The 22,373-nt window shown below is 45.0% G+C and overlaps 1 long non-coding RNA gene across 1 annotated transcript; it reads right to left on the bottom strand.

Annotated features, from left to right (window-relative positions):
• Window positions 1–1,718: 1,718 nt before the first annotated feature.
• On the bottom strand, window positions 1,719–6,950 carry LOC125394105 (uncharacterized). Its single transcript, XR_007230096.3, has 4 exons — window positions 6,510–6,950; window positions 5,343–5,445; window positions 3,193–3,578; window positions 1,719–2,756 (listed from the first exon to the last, which is right to left on the bottom strand). It is a non-coding gene; the product is annotated as an uncharacterized LOC125394105 (long non-coding RNA).
• Window positions 6,951–22,373: the final 15,423 nt, after the last annotated feature.

Raw genomic sequence — 22,373 nt, 5'->3', positions numbered from 1 at the left:
CTGTGTAACTAAGTACCCCAAAACTCAGTGGCTAAAAACAACAAGAATGTTAATAATTTCACCAGTTACCTGTGGGTCAAGGATTTGAGAGTACTTTTAGTCAGGTGTGGTAGCACACACTTATAATCCCAGCACTTAGGGCCTGAGGCAGGAGGATCATGAGTTTGGGTTTAGCTGTAACCTCAAAGCAAGTTTTAGGCCAGCTTGACCTATATAGCGAAACCCCCATTGCACGCGCGTGAATGCGTGCCTGCCTGTGTGTGTATATGTGTGTGTGTGTGTACATGTGTGTGTATGTGTATGTGTGTGTGCATGCGCATGCATGCGTGTGCGTGTGTGTGTGTGTGTGTGTGTGTGTGTGTGTTACTTAGTCTGGGGGGGATTCTAGCTTGGAGATTCTCAAATACTGTGTCATTTGCGGACTGTCCTGCAGCCCAGGTTCCCCTTGTAGGACAGATAACTCACTGCTCTGGGGAGCAGTGCTGGTTGGTGATGGAAAAATCTCAGTTCCTTTAAAATGGACTTCTCCACAGGCCTCCATCGCCACCAGTATCTGGTACAGCAGGCGAGGTAGCAGAGCTAGGCAGAGCTAGGCTTCAGGGCCGTTGCCCACTAGCTACAGAAGCCACATGTCATCATGTCTGCAAAGACATAATGGTTAGACAGCTCAGATCCCCAGGATCCAGAGACACAGATATCAGAACTTCCCGGAGACCTTCAAGTCTGGCCGTCACCAAAGTTTGCCCAGGTCATCTCCTGGGCTTCTGGCTTTATTTCATTCTTTATTTGCAAAGATAAGAGCACTGCCGAGACTCAGACTAGGGGATGAGGCCTGACAAGCATATCCCAGATTATGGGATGGGCTGGGCACAGTCTGTGGCTGTTTCAGTGATGTCAGAGGTCACACAAGATGGTAGGAGTGAACTGAAGGTCAGAGGACTCGGTTCTGGTCTCAGCTCTACCTGGCAATGGTCACAGCTTCCCTGATCTCTCTTGCATTTGCTTACCTTGCCCTTGGATCTGCAATGAGGGACAAAATGGTTGGGATGTTAACAATTTATTTTTTATATATAATGTCAGGTGCTAATGTTCTGTTTTTAGGATCTCCAGTATTATAGGCTACTGTTAAAATTTTACAAGTTTTTGCTTCAAGCATCTTAGTGAGTGCAGAGTCAATCAACAAATAGGTGGATGGATGGATGGATAGATAGATAGATAGATAGATAGATAGATAGATAGATAGATGGCAAATAATTGTGATATACCACCATCTCTGTCTCTTTATCTCACGATTTCTCTCTGTCCCTGTCTCTCTCTCTCATACATATTGATCTATTTCATATCAGGGCTGTGTTGGCACTGGCTTCTGGGAATTATTGTTAAATGCTTCAAGAAAATTACTGAAATACAACTATTATTAGAAATCACATTATATAAATTAATAATGCAAACAACTGAATACATACTCAAGCCTCATCCTCCCATTGATTTTTTTTTCCATACATCTCCATCATCGGCGCATTTATGTGTCTGTTGCTGCTGTCAGATAGACAAATGCATGCTCCTGCTTGTTTCTTCCTAACCATGCTTGCTCAGTGAAGATATTGTCTTTGTTAGGGTTTCTCTTGCTGTAATTAAACACCATGACCAAAAGCAACTTGGGTAAGACAGGGTTTATTTGGCTTATACCACCATACCACTGTTCACCACTGGAAGAAGTCAGGACAGGAACTCAAACAGGACAGAGTTTGACCCCAGGAAATGGACCTATGTACAGATCAGGACGAGAGCCAATTGTTAGTGTTATCTAATGAGCCTCTGTCATAGACTACTAAGTAGAGTCTAAATTCCTATCCACATTTCACAGAGTTCCGACTTCCTAGAATCCCACTGCTCTCCCGGAAGCACCACATGTTCCTCTGGGTAGATTTCTCTGTTTTATGTAATCTTGGCAAGGAAATAGATACCCAAACCAGGTTTCCGTTGCTTCATCCTATTATGGAAACCTGGGTACCAGATATAGTTCCTACCTCCTCTGGAACAGCGCAGAGAGAAGGGTGTGAAGAGTCAGGGCAGAAACACAGCTAAATGTCCTTCATGCCAGACTCAAACTTGGGAATGGACAGTGTAACATGAGGGCCAGCTTGTTGTTCCCGCCTGGTACCCCTCAACCGGCAAATCCCAGAGAAAATCAATCACACAGAGATCTCTATAAGTTATAAAGCTGACTGGCTCATTAGGTCAGGATTCTTGTTAACTCTTATAGCTTATATTAACCCATTATTCTGATCTATTTTAGCCATATGGCTTGGTGCCTTTTTCAGCTGTCAGCTCACATGTTGCCTCTTCGGTGATCTGGGCAGGAATGACGGAGGGAGCTTCCTCCTCCCTAGCCTTCTCCTATTCTCATTGCCCCGCCTCTACTTCCTGTCTGGTTGACCCGCCTCTACTTCCTGCCTGGCCAATCAGCGTTTTATTAAAATACATGATTGACAGAATACAGACAATTCTCCCGCACCAGGACAAACTGGAGGCAATGATTGGAGAGGTTCGTGTGTTCACGCGGGGAGTGTTCTGAAAGCAAGAACAGTCCAGGATCCGGGACTGGTTCCTTCTGGGTCCACCTGCACAGCAGCCTTGAGCCTTCCCAACTGGGCCTTCTGCCTTGTTTCCATTATGTAAGCTGCCAGGTACTTTAGGAGACCTCACTCTTGTAGTTAGACGACGTGGTTAAAGACAGCTTGCAGAGAAGCGAGCTGATTGACAAGGAAAGCATTGCTTACACACTTCACACAAAATAAGCATCATAATCAACAAGTCGTTTGATAGAAAAATGATATGCTGCCTGCTGGACTTCTGTCTTAGGGTTTTTATTGCTTTTAAGAGACACCATGATGACAGAAATTCTTTTTTAAAAAAGGACTTCACATTCCTACTTTTATGAATAGTTTACTCGGTGTGTATTCTCATACCACTACTTTTAAAAAATGTTTATTTATTATGTACACAGTGTTCTGGCTGCATTATGCCTTTATGCCAGAAGAGGGCACCAGATATCACTATAGATGGTTGTGAGTCACCTTGTGGTTGCTGGGCATTGAACTCGGGGACTTCTTAACCTCTGAGCTATCTCTCCGGCCCAACCACAGCAACTCTTATAAAGAAAATATTTAATTGGGGTGGCTCACTTACAGTTTCAGAGGTTCACTCCATTATCATCATGACTGGGAGCATGGCCGCATGTAGGCAGATGCGGTGCTGGAGCTGAGAGTCGTACATCTTGCAGGCAACAGGAAGTTGATTGAGACACTGAGCAGTGGGTATCCTGAGCTGGAGTCCTCAGGACTAGAGGTAGGGGAGGACAGGGTGCCCCTGGCAAGTCCAGGATGAAAGGGAAGGGGACCCTTCCCTGGACACCTTGAAGGTTGAGGGGGGAGAGGTGGTGCACACTTGTGATCCTAGAATTTGAGAGGCCAGGGCAGGAGGCTCTAGGATGCACAAGACTCTGCCTCGGGGTGGGGGTGAGGGGCCTCGGAGGTCAAAACTTCAAACGAGCCAGTATCAGCCTGAAGAATGTTCTGGAAAGAGGTTGAAGGATAAAGGTTTTATGTTGTCATGCTCAGATTCACTTCAACTTAGATTACCCCTTAATCAGCTTAAATGAATTTATAAATGTTAATAAATACCCGTATCCACTCTCAATAGAATTTGCACTCAAACTAACTTGATTGCCGCAATAATAGCATTACGTTTCCGCATGTTTTAGCTGCCGTGGCATTTTATACTGTTAAGTCTCAAACCCTGGGACAAATGGCTGAGATGCCTATTTAACATATCAAAGTGGACACAGTTGCCAAGTTCTCCCACCATCCATCAGTCCTTACCTCTTACAGGGTGTGACTGGCCTACCCCACCCTCTACCCTGAACTCTCCAGCCCAGGGCCTGAGCTGCCCTTCTCCCAGAGGCTCTTCCCTATATAATCAAGCCTTTTATACCTTTGCCCCCTTGGCTGCTGCACCTCATTTCCCCTCTTTTCCCTTACCCTCCCTCTTTCCCCTCCCCCACGTGGCCCACCTCAGAATGTTCACATCTGCTCTGGACTCTCCCAGATGTTCCCACCTCTGGCTATACTCTCCATATATCCACAGATGTTCCCACCTCTGGCTATACGCTCCATATATCCACAGATGTTCCCGCCTCTGGCTATACTCTCCACATATCCACAGATGTTCCTGCCTCTGGCTATACTCTCCACATATCCACAGATGTTCCCGCCTCTGGCTATACTCTCCACATATCCACAGATGTTCCCGCCTCTGGCTATACTCTCCACATATCCACAGATGTTCCCGTCTCTGGCTATACTCTCCACATATCCACAGATGTTCCCGTCTCTGGCTATACTCTCCACATACCTACAGATGTTCCCGCCTCTGGCTATACTCTCCACATATCCACAGATGTTCCCACCTCTGGCTATACTCTCCACATATCCACAGATGTTCCTGCCTCTGGCTATACTCTCCACATATCCACAGATGTTCCCGCCTCTGGCTATACTCCCCACATACCTACAGATGTTCCCGTCTCTGGCTATACTCTCCACATATCCACAGATGTTCCCACCTCTGGTTATACTCTCCACATATCCACAGATGTTCCCGCCTCTGGCTATACTCTCCACACAGCGACAATAACTTTCTCCTTCACTATACCCAAGAACAGTCATATTCTTCCTTTTTTTTTTTTACAATCATATATCATGTAGCACTATCTGAATTTTAGGTTCTGTGATATAAATGGCTTAGAGGAACAAATCTTTCTCTTCCTAAGCGTGCGTATAAATAGAAATCCATGGAAAGAAAACCTAAGGATTTTAAAGATAGAGAGAAGCTGGCTACAGATTAAAGCTGTGCACACTCTTCAGCTACAAAGAGCTCTTGCAATGCACAGGTAGGACGGCTGGACTCCACACCACCACCCACAACGTGGACTACGCAGACACTCCCACTAACACAGCCTGCCCTTTTCCCGACTCCATCAGGAACTGTGCATTTTCAAGCATTTTTGTCTCCTCCCCACGGGTTTCAGAACAGTTGAATGCTGCTCCAGACCCCCACAGTCCTGGTCTAGGACATCCGTGGCACACAGTTAAGAGCTCTTTGACTGCCTGGTCCTCCCCACCCTCACCTTGACATGGAGGGTATCCCAATAGGCACCACAGACGTTAACAAAAAGAGCTGAGAGCAGAGGTACAAAAGCTTATTTGTCTTGTAATTGTGCTGCAGACTAAGGGGACACTTGGAATCGAATGTGGTCAGTTTTCAGTCTCTAAGCTTACCTGTTAGGGTACCTACAGGATGGAGGCAGCTTTGTAGAGGAAGGAGTGGGGGTAGAAGGGGCATGAGGCTTCCAGAACCTTTATAAGGATGACTCAGTTGTGTCTGAAATGAATCCAAGAGAAACGAAAGAGATGTTTTGCCCTGTGCTGTAGTCGTGAGAGATGGTTTGACCATGATTGATAGGACTTGATTCTTCTGCACATTCTCCTAAGTGCTGTGGACCATGAACACTGAGTTAATAGATGTATGTAGCTCTTAATCAGATAAGGTAGCTTTCAAAACACTTCATTATGTTGTGGAGATGGAATCCATAGACTCCAGGCTCCAGAACACACTGTATTGTTTAGTTAAGGCCTAATTTAGTTCCAGCGATCCTAGTGACCAATAATATCTCAGAAGCATTATGGTCACACTGTCCACAGCCTTCTGATAATTGCATTTCCCTTGCCTATGCTTGTTCATCAGCACAGCACCGTGGCCATTTCTAAGTGGTACCAACTAGAGTCCCTTGAAACTGTCCTCATTCACCCTTGTCATAGGCCAGATGAGGGCTGGAAAAAGCTATGAGATAGTCACATCTGTGGGAGGGCAGAAAGCTAGATCCTTCCACTTGAGTTAACTAACCACCAGCAGCGTCCACACCCCATACCGTCTTCTCTTCTCCCATTCCATCCCACCGGAATAGCTGAAGGGGTTAACACAATGAGATGCTCGTCAGTAATTAAGGCATCCATGATGAGCTACTTAATCTCATGCCACTGTCTGAGGCTGTCAATGAGGAGGGAGAGAAGAGGGCAGGATTGAAGCAGGGATGCCTGGGAAGAGATCTCTGTGAGGGGTCTGTCTTAGTCGAGGGTTGTCTCTGCTGTGATGAAACAACACGGCCAAAATCCAAGCTGGGGGAAGGAGTTTATTGGGCTTACGCTTCCACATTATAGTTCATTATTAAAGGAAGTCAGGACAGGAACACACAGAGGACAGGAACCTGGAGGCAGGAGCTGATGCAGAAGCCATGGAGGAGTGTTGCTTAATGGCTTGTCCATCAACTCAGCCTGCTTTTCTTTTTTTTATAGAACTCAGGATCACCAGCCCAGGGATGGTTCCACCTACAGTGAGCTGGGCCCTCCCACAGCCATCACTAATTAAGAAAAGGTTTCCAGGCTTACCTGCCTCCAGCTCTGTCTTACAGAGGCATTTCCCCATCTGAGGCTCCCTCTTCTCAGATGACTCAGGTTGACTATATATCATAAAACAGGGTCTGGAGGATGACCCAAAACTTAGCACTTAGAATACTTCTTTGAAAACCACTTTCGATTCTGTTCTTGGCTTAGATTGTCTTAAACACAACAGATATCAAATCTATCTCATTACTAAAGAAAAATATTAAGCGGCAGGTTGTAACCCTGGCCAAGCAGTATTGCTTTAGAGTCTTTCTGCTAAGTTAGTCACAAACATTGGAATCAATAAGACTGTGGCTAACCCAAGCCTTGGATCAATCCTGTCATGTAGACAAAGAAAGAATCTTAGCATCATTGAGCGACAGAGTTTTGTTCAACCCAGTTTTAATGACAGCGATGGGACTGCTGACACTAACGAGGTCTACAAACTTTATAAGAGCTAATGCGGTTGGGAGCTGCACATGCGCGCACGCGCACGCACGCGCTCAAGCGCAGGTTCGGCACAGCTAAAACCGGGCCGCTCCAGGAGGCGAAGAAATGGAAAGGAATGGACCCTCTTGGTGAATCACCAGCCCGTCAGAGCTGGCGACTCCGGCAGCTCCAGCCTGAGCTCTCACATCTGGTGCTCCAAGCTGTTGTTCACACATCGACAGTGAACATTGAGACATCCAGACTTGGATCCCAGCGCCGGCCCCCGGCGGTCTCCCTTTCCGATGCTTTTGCTGTGCTAAGTATTTCAAATGCCGTTGCCTTGGGCAGCTCTCCTGCCTGCCGGGTCTCCGGGACACTTTTGATTACCCACCTAGACCCGAGTCTTGCTTTCTTCCTTAATCAGAATTCCCACTTAATTCAGGAATCTCCCTCTTCCCCTGTGGCACAGATAAAACTGTTTCAGAGAAGTGGGTCCTGAATGGTCTAAAAATGCACAGAGAGACTAGAATGGTTTCTTATTTTTGTTCTACAAGAGAGCCTATGGCCTACATTGACTTCGTATATGAGTCAGCCTCCCTGCAAAACAGGACAAAGCTTCTGTAGCCATCAAATGGTTCCAAGACTGTTAAGTGGGGAGAGATGGAAAACAGTGAAGTCTAGATACCACAAAATCCCAGCCCAGGGCTGGAGGTGCAAAGGATACATCAGCACTACAAAGCCTGCTGTTGTTGAATTGGAAGGCGGCCAAAGCACTCACTGTTCCCGGGCTGAAGGAGTGAGAGCTAGGGCCACAGTTACTAGCCACTTCCCAGGGCAGCACCAGAAGCCAGGTGGCCAAGAGGTTTCCACACATCTTTGTGGAACAAAAAGCTTCATGGAAAGCTCCCCTGCAGGAAGCCCAGGTGTTCTCTACAGGAGGAAAGAGAGACCAGCCACAGGCAGGGCAAGAGAACATTGGCCCAGCAGGTTAATGTGATCCTGTAACTCACAGATTAAAGATTCTCTCTCTTCTCTTCTCTTTCTCCCTACCTCTCTTCCTCCTTCTCCTCCCTCCCTTCTCTCTCTCCACGCCCTCTCTTTCCTCCCTCTCCTCTCTCTCCTCTTCCCTCCCTCCTTCCTCCCTCCCCCTCCCATATATATAGAAGCGAATGTGAGCCATTCAAGTTTCTGATGGTAGCCAGTCTGCATCCTCCAGAACCAGCCACAGGATAAGCTCATTTGATAAACTCTTGACAAAGCAAACAGAGCCTGCTTGAGTTGCAGAGTGACGTGGTTGGGTAGCGATACAACCAGTCCTGAAGGCTTGTTCTTTGCCCTATTTTGGACAAAATTCCATTGTAGTAGCATTTCAATTGTTTTTTAATAAATAAAGCCTGCTTGAAGATCTGAGAGTAAAACAGCCCCACTGGTCAATTTTACAGACCAGGTAATGGTAACACACACCTTTAATCCCAGTAACCACACTAGTTGCCATAGAAACTGGGTAGTACATGCCTTTAATCATGGTGGTGCGCACCTTTAATCCCAGTCCTAGAGAGGATTATAAAACGGGAGGAAACAGCTCTCAACACACAGTCTAATTCTGAGATTCCTGGAGGCAGGATGGCCATTTCAGACTGAGGTTAAGGTAAGAGTCAGTGGCTGGCTGTTTTGCTTTTTGGCTCTTCAGGCTGAACCCCAATTTCTGACTCTGAGCTTTTATTAATCATGCTACATTCCATCATCTTGAAATTTGGTATTTCTGAGAGTACCATCATTTTTTCTTATCTAACAGGACTGAAATATTTTAAAGGCATCTAGCACTTTAATGAGAGAGAGAATTGTAACCAAGTGGGGTAATGTGTGAAGCAGGCAAAGGACACCCACACAGCCCACTGGCCACTGGCTCTTTCCTCGGGAGAGCTCCACAAGCACATGTTTGATTGCATCTTTGCCCACTTCAATTCCATGTGCTGTCTTTAGTTTAATTAATCTCAACACCCATACAAGATGTCCAGCATCAGAGCTGTAGAGGATTTTAAGCCTTTTTCCATTTTCCAAAAGTTCAAAAGCCATGGGTTATAAATTTAACAATGAAGAGACTGTCCTATTGTTTTCCTTGTGACCCACAAAGCATGTAAAAAAAAAAAAGTCAGGGTACTGATAATCATGGTCCTTCTCCCCCGCACCCACCTGTGCTTCTTATATCAGTCTCACCTCAGGCCATGGGCTGCTGGGCTCAGAACTTCACTCTATACCAAGAATTGCATCCCTCCATCCAACCCAGCAGAACCACAGCCATTCCTCACCTAAGAGGAGAGAGAAGCTCACGATCTCACAGTTCTGCCTCTTTTCTCCTGTATCTGTCAGCTGAAATGGTTGTTTGAAAGAGGGAACCAGGCAGACACCAGCTTTGCTGCTTTGCTGGTGTCTTGGTCATTTACCATGTTACTCTCCCTCTGCTAATTACATCAGATTCAGGTATTGGAGAAAAAGCTGGTGAAAACCTAAGAAGCCAGGGTCCTGGGCAGTCCTTGCTGGCACAGGCCCTGAACTCTGGCCGTGGTGGTAACTTCTTTGTGGTTCCTAAATTGGGGACATACACACAATTATCCCCGCACCCTTCTGTTCTTTCTGCCAAAACCAGGGGTGGTGGAAGAGGGAGATTATCCGGGTGAATTGCTCCCCAGCTGCTATGATGACAGGCAAGGCTTGGAACCCAAAGTGACTTCCTCCTGGAGAGCAAATTGCTCTCGGGAGGCCCCTGGCCCACAACAGGACACTTCCACTGCCCTCCCCAGCGGGGACATTATTTCTTTCACTTTTGAGCTCTTCGGGGTAACGAGCAGGTTGACTTCCTAAACTGCCTCTCCATCACTGCAGACCAAGAAGCAAGACTGAGCACCACAGGGCAGAGAAAATCACCAAGAGCACATTCGTACACGTTCCTTTACCTCTTTCTTCTCTGGTGAAACGATCACACCTTCCTCCCATGTTTTCTGTATCATTTAGAAAACCTGGGGACCAGCCTGAGCTAGCTACTAGCTGTACGTGTTTCAGATGCTCTTTGAAATCCAAGGGACTCTGCCTAGGGAGTTTCCTACTGTCTACACTGACCTCTTCCAATTCCTAAACACTAAAGGCCAAAGCATTTCTTACTTAGAAAGGATGTGAAAAAGACAGCCACGTTAACGAGGTACCCCATCTGGCTGCTGTGAGCAGGGTCGCTTGCCTGCGGCTCGTTCTTATTTGTTTGTTTGGTGGTGCATGCTGTTTGGTTTTCTATCTTTCATTTTTCTCCCCTTTTTTACTCTTTGTTTCATAATTTATAGAACACATTTTAGTCAATTTGATCCCATTCCCCTTTCTTATCCCTCCCCCAAAAAACCCTCTTCTCCCTCCTACCTTCACGTATCCCTCCTCACCGAGGTGCTTGTCCAGCGTGGTTAAGAGGTTTTTTACTGTAGCACCAACAACTTATCAATGGCTACACATTGAAGAATGGCCTCCCCTTTCCCAGGAAGAGCTTGTTAACTAATAGTCCCTTCGGGAGGCATGGGCCTTCATGGGTCCCTCCTTAGTAGATGTAGATCTTGGACCTCCAAGCAATTCCTTTGATTCATCAGATCTGCTGTCCCTGCTTGTAAGGCATCTGTCACCATTAGGCCTGCTGATTGTTGACTTTCCCTCACAGAAGAGGGGCTTAGGAGAATTACTGGAGCCTTACCTGAGATTCCATGCCTCCTCACCTTCCAGGTAATATCTGTAATTTGTCCAAAGTACGTATGATCACAGGGTCTTGATAGGTGCTGGAGTATGTACTGAAGGGGGGTTAACGAAGAGGGGTACCTGTGAGTCTGGGGGAAATCATGACCCATGCTGAGGAAAGACTTCCCAGTGCAAAGCTTTGGGGGTTGGGCACCCCTATGCTCTGGCAAGCAGCTCCTCACCCATAATCTGTAAACTTAACCCTCCTCTGAGGTCTACCGTCCAGTAGTGCCTAGTGGGGACCATGCAGCAAATGAGTTTTCCCCTAAACATCAGTTGCCTCACAATGTACCAGCCCCAAACACTGTAACCATGCTTCTTGTCAATGCTAGCCTCAGTACGCCTGTTTCTAACAAAGTTACTGGCTCCAGCAAGCCTGATTCTCACCTAGTCAAATAAAAGTTCCTTCGTTTTTCAGATGTGCATAAGTAGGTCAGGAAGCTAACCCTCCCTTCTGTGGGCTGAGCTTGAAGGAGTCTGGGGCTCCAGGGCCACCTCTCAGGTCTGAGACTTCCTCCAAGTCTCGCTTCATGTTTCCTATTTGTGCTACTTGTGCCATCCAACAGGCATCATGACTCCTGGTTGCTCATTAAGATTAGAGTTTGCGCCGTTTTAATCAAATGTGGGTTTCTAGCATCTGCAGCCATAAATCAGGACAATAAATGTGGGTTACTAGCATCTGTAACTGTAAGTCAGGACAACAGAAGTAGTCAGGGAAAATGGAGAGAGTAATGGTAGTTGGAATAAAGGAAAAATGGAAGTTTACTAAAGTTTTGAACAAATAATGATGAGCTTCAAACAGTGTGAGATTTAAGTCTTCACGGAAAAGGATTAAAATCACTTTTTTAAAAAAGGCAACTGATTGACATGGTATACACCTATAATATCAGGACTCGGGAGCCTGAGACAGGAAGAGTGGAAAATTTGAGGCTAAATGGGAGACTGTGTCTGTAGCCCCACTCTACATATTACCCTCCCCATCTCCCAAATTAAGAGGATTCTCTGCCAATGTGATGTCCTTGGCAAAATGAGGGTGAATGCGTTGATCTGGTCTGCTCCTGTCTTTCTACTCCAGAATGCTCCACTTAGTGGGTGGGTGGGTGGGTGGGGCTCCCAGGGTGGGTGGGGCTCCCATCTATGTTCTAAACTTTCTCTGCCTCAGATCCTTGATGCTTACATGGCTCTCACCTCCTCCAGGCAGTAGCCCAGGAGCCCAAACCCAAGCCCCTTTTATGCCTGGTTGAGGATGCCCTTCCAAGCTCTAAGCTCCGCGGTGTGCATTAGCATCCTGGCATCTGTTGGTGGCTCTGTGTCCCAGAGCCCCATTTTAAAGGACTCTTTGAAGTCAAAGCTGCTCCTGAATTTGAGGAACTTGTTCTGCTAGTGTTAGGAGCAGATTGTCCATGCAGTGGTCATAGCCTATGAGACCCTAGGCAACACTCAGACCTAAGCTATGGAGCAATTGGAAGGGAACAGCTGTGTGGTAGAGCTGCAGGCCTGCAAAGAGCTGGTGGCATCCCTTGTTGCATGGTTCTAGGAGCCCGTTCTCTTGGGGCCCCTTGTCACTGGGCAGTAGCTCACAGGAACTACTTGTGTCCATCCTAGAGGACTCTTGGGCAGTGCAGAGATGAGTGGATGCCATTCCTGTCTCTGAGGAGTTCCCTGCCATTGTGCAGAGCTGTGCCTTCCGAGTTCCAGCATGCTGGGGGTCCCGCTGACCAGAGGAAGCACAGGGTGAAAAGGGGAAACCCTCTGAGCTGGTCTCTTCAGGAAAATGGGGGTCTTTTCAGTTTCACACAGCTCTTCATTGTCCTCGGGAAGCTTTAAAAATTTTTTCTTTTGGACTGGAGATTTTTCAGCTCAACCATTGCAAGCTCTTCCCACTTTTGCAGAGGTCAGTTGTTTATAGACGACACTGTGCGGCCACTGAGGCACCGACAGTCCTGCCTCTCTGTCTCAGCTGGTTTGGAGCCATCGGAAGCCCATCTTGGCTTCTTGGAGACTATCACTGAGTGTCTGTGTGGTCCCGATTCTGAAGCCATTCTTCTGCATCCCCGGTCTGTAGCTCACTCGCTGTGGGCTGTGTCCTCCACCCAAAGCCATCAATGATTGGGTCTCATCTCTGGAGAGATCACCTCTTCTCTTGTTTCCCACTCATGTTCCAAGATGGACTAGTGGTGTTCTCTTTGCCTCTGCTCTCCCATCCACCCACACTTGTTCTTTCTTGGCAGCTCAGAAAATCTTGGCACTCCTCATGCAGCTACCGACAGATGCTCCTTGCCAAAAGGGTTCTGACACCAGCTCTGCTGCCAACGGCCCTAACTCTCTGCAGCTGCTTCCTGTTTCGTTCTGAGCAGTGTGACACCCACAGAGAGAATGGGGTGAGCTTGGCCCCAGGAATCATCCCTCTGTGTGCCTCTGAGCTCTCTGGCGGCTCTTTAATAGCCAGTGTGTATCACCAAGTGTGAGCACACGGCTGTGCTACTAAGTACAGGGCTTCACAGTGTAAGTCAACCAACCATCACAGCCTGCTGGGTGCCTCGGGAGAGAATCAAGTCTCCCTAACCAACGCCATAAGTCTACAGTCAAAACAGGCCTGCAAAGACTGGGGAGATGTCTCCCTAAAGTGTTCTCTTATGAGTCAAAGGACCAAGCTCAATCTCCAGATCCTGCTTAAAAAGTTAAGTTCAGTGGCATGCTTGAGATTCCAGTGCTGGGGCACTGAAAACAGGCAGATCCCCGGAACTTACTAGTCACCTAGCCTAATTGGTGAATCCCAGGCCAGGAGTAGACCCTGTCTCAAGGTAGACAACACACAAGGAATAGCACCTGAGGTTGCCTTTGGTCTCCATGCATACATTGTGCATCCTCATCTACACGAACACACACATGTACCCTCCTTTCCACACAAGAGAAGCCCAAGAGAAGCAACCACAAAGTGAAGTAACCCACCTCTAATTCCTAGGGCTATTGAGGCTACCTAGGTAGGAGTCAAATGTTCTCTCCAAGTCCCGATAAGAGCTGCTAAGCGGACCTTGTATTTCTTCCTGATTTTTGTCTACATTGGATACAATATCTCAAAAGCAAGCACACTCCAACACTCTAGGGTATTCACTAGTTTGAATTTTATATGCAATTCTTCTCGGTTCTTACTGTTATGCATTTACTTAAGACAATGATAATACAGCAGCATGTATTTCTTTCAGAATAAAACCCGAGTGTTTCCATCCAAATAGTGAGGAGCTTGTGAGGGTTGGGATTGTATGAAATTTCCTAACTCTGAACAATTTCTTTGTTAGTCTTAAATCATCAGACTGGCAATGGTGAGGGAGGAACTGAAAATTAAAGTATAAAAACTAGGATCTGGGGGTATTGCCATTCACCAGAGGGGACACAGAGAATAGCAAGTTTGTGGAGAAGATATCAAAGTTCATGTGTACTGAGTGAATTTGAAATACCCATGGGACATCTGGAAATGTTCAGAGTTCAGTTAAGGGGTCAAATGTGTTGCATGGCAAGCACTTTGTGGAGAAGAAAAACTCTCAAAGGAAGCAGGAAAAAAAAATGGCCACAAAGGAAGAAAAAAAGCAAGAGAAACTACAAATCCCTAGAATCAAGGACAGGAAGTCTCTTCAAAGGTAAATGATGCAGAAAAATCAAATAAGAGGCTGTGTTCTCACTAACTTGAGGACCAGGGGGTAGGAGTCGATTGGAACCCTGGAAACACAGCAAGGACACCAGCGCAGTGTATCAGCATTGCTTCAATCCAGCTCTGTTCTCTGTTTTCTCCTGGAGCCTCTACCATTTGTAGCTGCTCTGGGATTCAGTTAAGACCTCTCCACACTCTGAAAAAGAGAAGAAACAGCAGGGTGTGGGGTACAGCTCACAGACTGTGACCAAAGCCCCGCCCAGAGGCTCCCATTCTGGCTGTTGACTGAAACTCTGAAACTCCCCAGTTGAAGCATTTTAAGCTAAAATATCATGACTTTAAAAATGTAGTTGCTATGAACTTCTAGCTTGGCCAGTTGACATTATGGAATTTAATCCTTATCTACTATCAAATGTAACGGTTGAAGGGAAAGCTGAGAAGGGAGGGCTCCACATTTTAATACTTTACAGCTTTTAATACTAGTCTTCGCATTATACCACACCACCCAAACACAAACAGTAACAGCAACACACAAAAAGGAAGCTGGCTTCAAATGCTCAAAATGATTTCCAAAGGAAGCACAGGTAGCTGCAAAGGCTTCCACAGGGATGAGAGCTGATTTATTCCCAAAGTCCAGTTCATCACCCTGAGATGGTCTAGAGGTCAACGGGCTACATATGCAACATTTTTACATTAAAAAAAAATCCTTCTAAGCATATAGTTTAGTTAAATAGGATTTGCTTACAGGGTAGAAGAACGCCACATTGTGATTCACGTCCTACCTACATTTTCCTGTTGGAACGTTTCTTCTAACAGATGAGTGATCTAATTTTATGTTGGATCAACCCCACAGTTTGGTGGAGTTACAGCTTCAAAGGAACCCAGTTGATCATCGATGCCTGGCATCAGATGATTGTTGTATATTTAAATGCTCTTCAGGACTGTGCAATCACCTTGTTCCTTTCAGGAAAGGTTAAAGCTACGAAGAAAATGTCTAATGGCCTCATTGCTAATGTATATAAGCCATATTTTATCTGGAGGCAAGCAAAGCAGAAGTCCCCAAAGATCCAGAAGTCAAAACTGTAAACTAAAGGGAGAAAGAACTTGCACTGTTTTCTGGCCATATCCTAAACCAGCTTCCCAAACACATGGTCTGCCTGCCCTTAGAAATAGATGAGGTGGCCATCAGAAGCCAGCCTGGACTCAATCCAAACAATATGCCAGATAATCTAATGTCCAAGCAACATCAGATTATTTTACTAAAGGAATTTGCAAAGCCTAAAACTGTAAAATAACTGGTTATTACAAGCAATTGTTTAGACATAACAAAACATGTAGGTGTTTTACTTCCTTCCTAAGAATATAATTGTGCAAAGTCACACATTCAACAAATAGTCTGAGTCTCACTTTGTGTCTTGTGCTGTAACCCCTCATGTGAGATATACTTATCTGTGAAGTAGAAACCTCTATTAGTAAGAGTCATAAGAGAGGGCTTCAGAACAGACACAAAAACAGACCGCTTCCATTAAAATCCTGACTATTACTTAGATACCAGTATGCCCTTGGGACAGCCATTTTCTTTCTGTTCCCCTTTGCTCATCTGTAAAATGGACGGACTCTGCTTAACTAATGACCCCCAAGAAGGACAAAGAAAATCACTCAAGAAAAACTAATAATAGCAGAGCCTATATACTCAAAGGTAGGAGGTTCCAGGACCGTTTCAGAGGCCAAAGCCACTGGCGTGCTATTGTAACATAATATTGCTTTGCTTCTTGAAGAACAGGGCTCACATGATCCCACATTATGGCCTTGTTGACCCACTGACATTTTACTAAAAGTCAACACCATCTGGTGGTCTCCCACTTCTGCTGAAGTTGCAGCTTCCAAACCCATACCAACTTCTCTATTCCCAAATTTAGGAGGGGGGTGAAATAAAGTCAGTGTTGCATCATTAATTTGTACAGTGAATGGATGATATAGGTTCAGCACCCCTATAGGTTAGAAACAGTGACGTCACCAAGACTGTATAAAAACATCTTTTCTAAGAGTCAGTTAAGCTCAGGACCACTGTCTCTGTTCCTTATAAAGAAGGCAGTGCTAACCTTCCTTGCCTATGCAGTGGGCTGAATTAAACCTTGTCATGTTTCTGCATCACTGAGCCCTACTGTGCGAGTTATGTGCCAAGTCAAAGACGCAGAACTTGAGTTTGAATACCTAATGATGGCAGCTTGTTCTCTTTCTAGCTGTGAGATGCGAAGTAATCAAATGAGGGACGTTGAAATTTTCATAGTGAAAGATAGTGTCTTAGTCGGGTGACTGCTGTGATGACATGCCATGACCAAGGCAACTTGGGGAGGACAGGGCTTATTCAGCTTACACTTACACTTTACAGTTCATCATCAAAAGAAGTCAGGACAGGAACTCACAGAGAGCAGGAACCTGGAGGGAGGAGCTGTAGAGGCCACGGAGGTGTGCTGCTTACCGGCTTGTTTCTCATGGTTTTCTCAGTCTGCTTTCTTTTTTTTTTTTTCTTTTTTGAAGATTTATTTTATATGTTATCTTATTTTATTTTTGAGATAGGGTTTCTCTATGCAACAGTCCTAACATTCTGCTGTCCTGAAACTCTCTTTGTAGACCAGGCTAGCCTCGAATTCACAGAGATCCACCTGCCTCTGCCTCCCAGCTGCTGGGATTAAAGGCGTGTGCCAGCACTGCCCAGCATCTAAGCCTGCTTTCTTATAGAACCCAGGACCACCAGCCCAGGGAAGGTAAAACCCACAATGGGCTAGACCCTCCTGTTGTGGGATGTCTTTCTGTATGCTGTGAATATGTGTTGCTCTCACTGGCTGATAAATAAAGCTGCTTTGGTAAGGTAGGATAGAACCGGCAGGAAGTTCAAGCAAAGATACAGGAGAAGAAGGGTGGAGTCTGGGAGACATCAATCAGTTGCTGAGGAAGCAAGATGTAGAAAATGAGGTAATGTTATGGCCGCGTGGCAATACATAGATTAATAGAAAGGGGTTAATTTAAATTTAAGAGATAGCTAGTAATAAGCCGGAGCCATCAGCCAAACACTTAAAATTAATATTAAACCTCTGAGTGGTTATTCAGAAACTGGAAGACAGGAGAGAATACTCTCCCTCATCAATCACCAATTAAGAAAATGCCCTACAGGCTTACCTACTGCTAGATCTTGTCTAGGTATTTTCTCAGTTGAGGGGCCCTCATTTCTGATGATTTCAGTTTGTGTCAAGTTGACATAAAACTAGCCAGGACAGATATGAAGTAACCTGATTTGATATTAAAGGTGTAGATTATACGTTTGGCAGAAAATGAATCCCCATTTTTTTCTTAAGAGAGAGCATGAGGTATAGCTATGAATGGAGTCTCTGGAAACACGCTGCATGGTTATGAATCTTTGTTCTACAATTTACTAGTTTTACAAATGGGAAAATTACAAGTCATATATGTTTTGTAACACACACACTTGTAAGACAGGTAGCGAATGCTGGCTTGTGATCATCAATACAGCACTGGGGGAGATGCTGACCATGAGGAAAGGAACGTACTATCTAGTCAAGACCTAAAATTTCTTTTATCATTAAGCGTTAAAAAATCATAATGTTAAATATGCTTCAAGATTAAGTTGTAACTGAAGGTCACAAAATGTGAAGGAAGAATGACTTGGAAACACTTTAAAGAAAGCACTTTTTTTTTTTTTTAACAATTACCCCGTCCACCACACAGTAGGAATTTCATCCTGCTTTCCTGATTCCATCCAATTCTGGGAATCTGCAAGCAGCTAACAGTGCCTCCTGGGACAGGGAAGGGGTCCTGACATGCCACCATCTTTCCTAAGGCAAACTGGGCACCCAGAGCTACATGAGACTGGCTATATCTTTTCTCCAAGAAATTCAGAACAGAGGTTCTGACCTTCACACTGTATGAGGAAATCAACTGCTGGGGCTGTAACATTCAGACCGCCGAGTCCCACGCTCAGAGTTTCTGATACAGTTTTGTCTGGAATGGCATCTGCGAGTTGTATCTTTACCTAGATCACTGCCTATGCTGCCAAAGGGAAGATTACAGCAGGAAGTGGCAGGAGTTTGTTTTTAAAGATAAGTTCTGTTCAGTACAAGTTCTGGAATTTATAAATAGGAAGATCTTGTAATCAGAAATCTAGATAAAAGGAGCAAAAAACCCTTTTTTTAGCAGGTTGACTATATTTGAGGGGATTGAGTGTTGGGGATAATTGTAAATCCCGGTCTCTGACCTCCATCTTTGGAGGCCCCGCCCCTGTGTCCGACAAACTTTGACCCCTCCCCAGAGGCGGGGCAAAGTAGCCCGCCAAAACTTTGACCACTCCCCCAGTCTATTTAAACTGCTCCCCGGAAAAGTCCCATGTGGTGTTGTGTCCGTCACCCCATCCCCGAGGCCCGGGGAGGTGGGGTGTGGGGGTGGGGGACACTCAAGAACACAGAAATCCCATTAAACCTAGATATTTTTTAATTCGGCTTGTTGTCATTTGGCTTGATTGGGATTTTTACGTCGACAGAGAGCTCACCTTAGGAAATATTCCTAACAATAATGTTCAGGGAGACAAAGGAACTAGCAGCCTATATTTTGTTGTTATTATCTAACTCCTTTAGACCCATCATGCATTGTGTGGGCACCATAATTCCTGCACAGTCCTATTGTCCTACGTATAACCAGCTTTACTTACTATTCACAATCTGCCTGGGCCCCAATGCCATTGGTTCTGCAAGCTCTGTTCTAGGTATTTTAAAACATACAAGCTTTAACATTATTAGACAATAGGCAAGACTTTCCCTTTTGTGCCAAGGAATGAATTGCTACTAATATAAAGATTTCTTCACATTCAGTACTTTTAGCTGGATAACCTTCAATCGCAACAGAAATTTATCAAATGAATGCTCTACATACACAGATACTATATCTCCCACAAAAATGAAAAATTATGATAAACATAGACATACTCTAATAAGAAAGTTAAACAAAGAGATAAAAATTAATTCAGAAACTAATCCATAAGCATATTATAAAAATTCAGGGTTTGGGACTGGAGAGATGGCTTAGAGGTTAAGAGCACTGGCTGCTCTTCCAGATGACCTGGGTTCAATTCCCAATACCCACATAGCAGCTCACAACTGTCTGTAACTCCATTCTAGCTGATCCAGCTCCCTCAAATGGACATACATACCTGCAGACATAACACCAATGCACATAAAATAAAAATAAATGAATATTTAAAAAATTCAGGGTTTAAAGATAGCAAAAAGATTATAAAATGTCGAGTTACATTTGAATTTCAGATAAAATAAAACATAACAAGTTAACCAAGTGTGGGGACCCTGCGTATGGTCATAGCAGGCAGGGAAATAAACTTGGATGAGGTGAGAATGAAAATTTGGTTCAGGCGGACTTTGACAGCTTAGATCAGGACTTTGGGGGAGCCTGATGTCAGGTGGTTTATTCCCAACAAATGTAAACACAGTATAATTTGGAAAAGTTTCCTGCTGTAAGGCAATCCCTGGTGCACAAGGAAACATAATTACATCGAAACTCAGCCCATGGCACATGCCATTTCTTCCCAGACGACAGATGAGTTCTAGAGAGAAGCTACCTGTGCTAGCTCGAGGGCCTAGGGAAGGCTCTGGCTTAGTCTTGGCCATACAAATAGCACAGAGGTCATTTGGGTTATTAGTCACCTCTCATGTATGGTTGTGGGAGCTCGGGTGAGCCTCCGGCTATAAAGGTCATTTAGATTACTAGTCATCTCCGGTCCTGGTGGTAGGAGCTTGATATGGCCTCGTCCAACAGATACCACAGATCAGCAGGCTATTAATCACCTCCAGTTCTTGGCTTTCTGGAGGGAAGGACAGGTTCTATGTCCATTCCTTTGAGAGGACAATCCTGCGTGCTTAACATTCCTGGTTTTCCCTGGAGACCTGTGGGGACAAGGACCTTTGTGTTGTGTTCTTAACAATTAAGTGTATCCTGTATAATATTTGGGACAAATTGGACACATACTAATAAAATAATGTGTTTATCTGAAATTCCATTTTAAGTGCACATCTTTTGCACTATCTGATAACATAAACTTTGTGCTTCTTGCTTGCCATAGATAAACCATTTGTATTAGTTGTCCCCTGCCTCCGTCTGCCAAGACTTGTGTGTTGAAATCCTAACCCCCCATGTGATGATTTGGGAAGATGAATGGGATTAGCATGGAAGAGCTTCTGTACCTTGTTACAGTGTGAGAACACAGCATGAACACTGTCTGCAAGCCAAGAAACAAGTCCTCACTAGACACAAAGTTGGTTTTGCAATGATCTTGACTCTCCCAGAATTTAGAACCAGGAGGAGTAAATTTCTGTTGTTTATTAGGCCCCCAGCCCCTGGCATATTGTCATCAGGGTCTAAACTAAGACGTCACTATAACAAGTTACCAGAAACTCAAGGGTTCACAGTAACATAACATTTTAGAGTTCTGATGGCCAGAAATCTAAAGGGGATCCATAAGCGAACTTTCTGCTTGGAAACCATGCTCCATCTCCAAAGCTAGCAGGACAGGGCCGTCTTTCTTTTCTGGCCTCAGCTTTTATCACCACCATACCCTTCCCCTAGTCTCTCTTTCCTTCTTCTGCCTTCCACCATTAAAGACTCTTGTGATTACAATAAACTTGCTCAGATAATACAGGATAATCCACTCCTCTCGAAATTCCAACTAGTCACAGCTACAAAATATTTGCCACATTAAGTGACATATTCACCATTTTCAGAGATCAGAATAGGATCTTAGAGGAAGGCCATTGAATTCCCTCCCTTGCAATTCTCCTGACATTTATGTGCGCCACAGTCAGCTAACCCCATTTCTTATCCACTGTTCTAGTGCTGTGAAGAGACACCATACCCAAGGCAACTCCTATAAAAGAATGCATTTAACTGGGGCTTGCTTACAGTTTCAGAGGTTTAGTCCATTATTATCTTAGTGGGGAGTATGGTGGCATGAAGTCAGGAGTGGAGCAACAGTTGAGAAGCTTTACAGCCTGATCCCTAGGCAAAGAGGGACACTGGGCATATAGTAGGCGTCTGAAACCTTCAGGTCCATCTCCAGTGATACACTTCCTCTAACAGGAACATTAGCTACATCTCCTAATCCTTGGAATCCTTCCAAATAGTTCTACTCCCTGGTGACTAAGCATTCAAACATATGAGTCTGTGTGGGCCATTCTTATTCAAACCACCACACCCCACAATAGAAATTTAAGGTCCGATCATATTTGTTGAAACCTAATGATTGAAGACATTAAAGTTTAATAATAACAGAAACGTTTAATAAAAATTCTCTTATCTGGGTGTAATGGCTCATGCCTGTAGTTGTGGTATAGGGGAGACTGAGGTAGGAGGATTATCATGAGTTTGTAGCCGTCCTGGACTACTCATACTCTGGATGACAATAAACTTTAAATCAGCCTGAGTTATGACATTAAACTGTCTCAAACAAAACAAAAGTTTATTCTTTCCCCACTACCAAGTTGCCTTGCAGAAAAGAATAGATTATGTCCATAAAAGTCTGTTTTATTTCAGAAAGGAAGGAGAAATCCTATGGGCTGGGAAGAGGGCTCAGTAAGTAAAGTACTTGCTGCAGAAGTGTGAGGATCCAAGTTTGTATCCCCAGAACCCATGTAGAGCTGAGCTGCGTGTGTCTGCAATCCCAGCACTTGTGGGCAGATGGGAGGTGGAAATGAGAGAATGACTGAAAGCTCTAGAAATACACAGGGCCTGGAACACACAGGGCAAATAACAGCACATTCCATTTCAAACAAACCGGAGGGCAGGACTGACATGAGAGGCTGTTCTCCGACTCCACAGGTGCTGTGGGATGGCATGCCTTTTCCACACACATGCACATTGAGATTGAAAAAGAAATTATGGAGTGTTTGCTGTGAGAAGCTGAGGATTTAAATGACTGGCTTACCCAGGAGTTGTGGTATTAAAGA

The sequence above is a fragment of the Myodes glareolus genome, chromosome 20 (genome assembly GCF_982192425.1).
Source record: "Myodes glareolus chromosome 20, mMyoGla1.1, whole genome shotgun sequence".
In the NCBI taxonomy this organism is placed as follows: Eukaryota; Metazoa; Chordata; class Mammalia; order Rodentia; family Cricetidae; genus Myodes; species Myodes glareolus.
The sequence above is the reverse complement of the archived record's forward strand: the minus strand, read 5'-3'. Positions and strand labels throughout refer to the sequence as shown.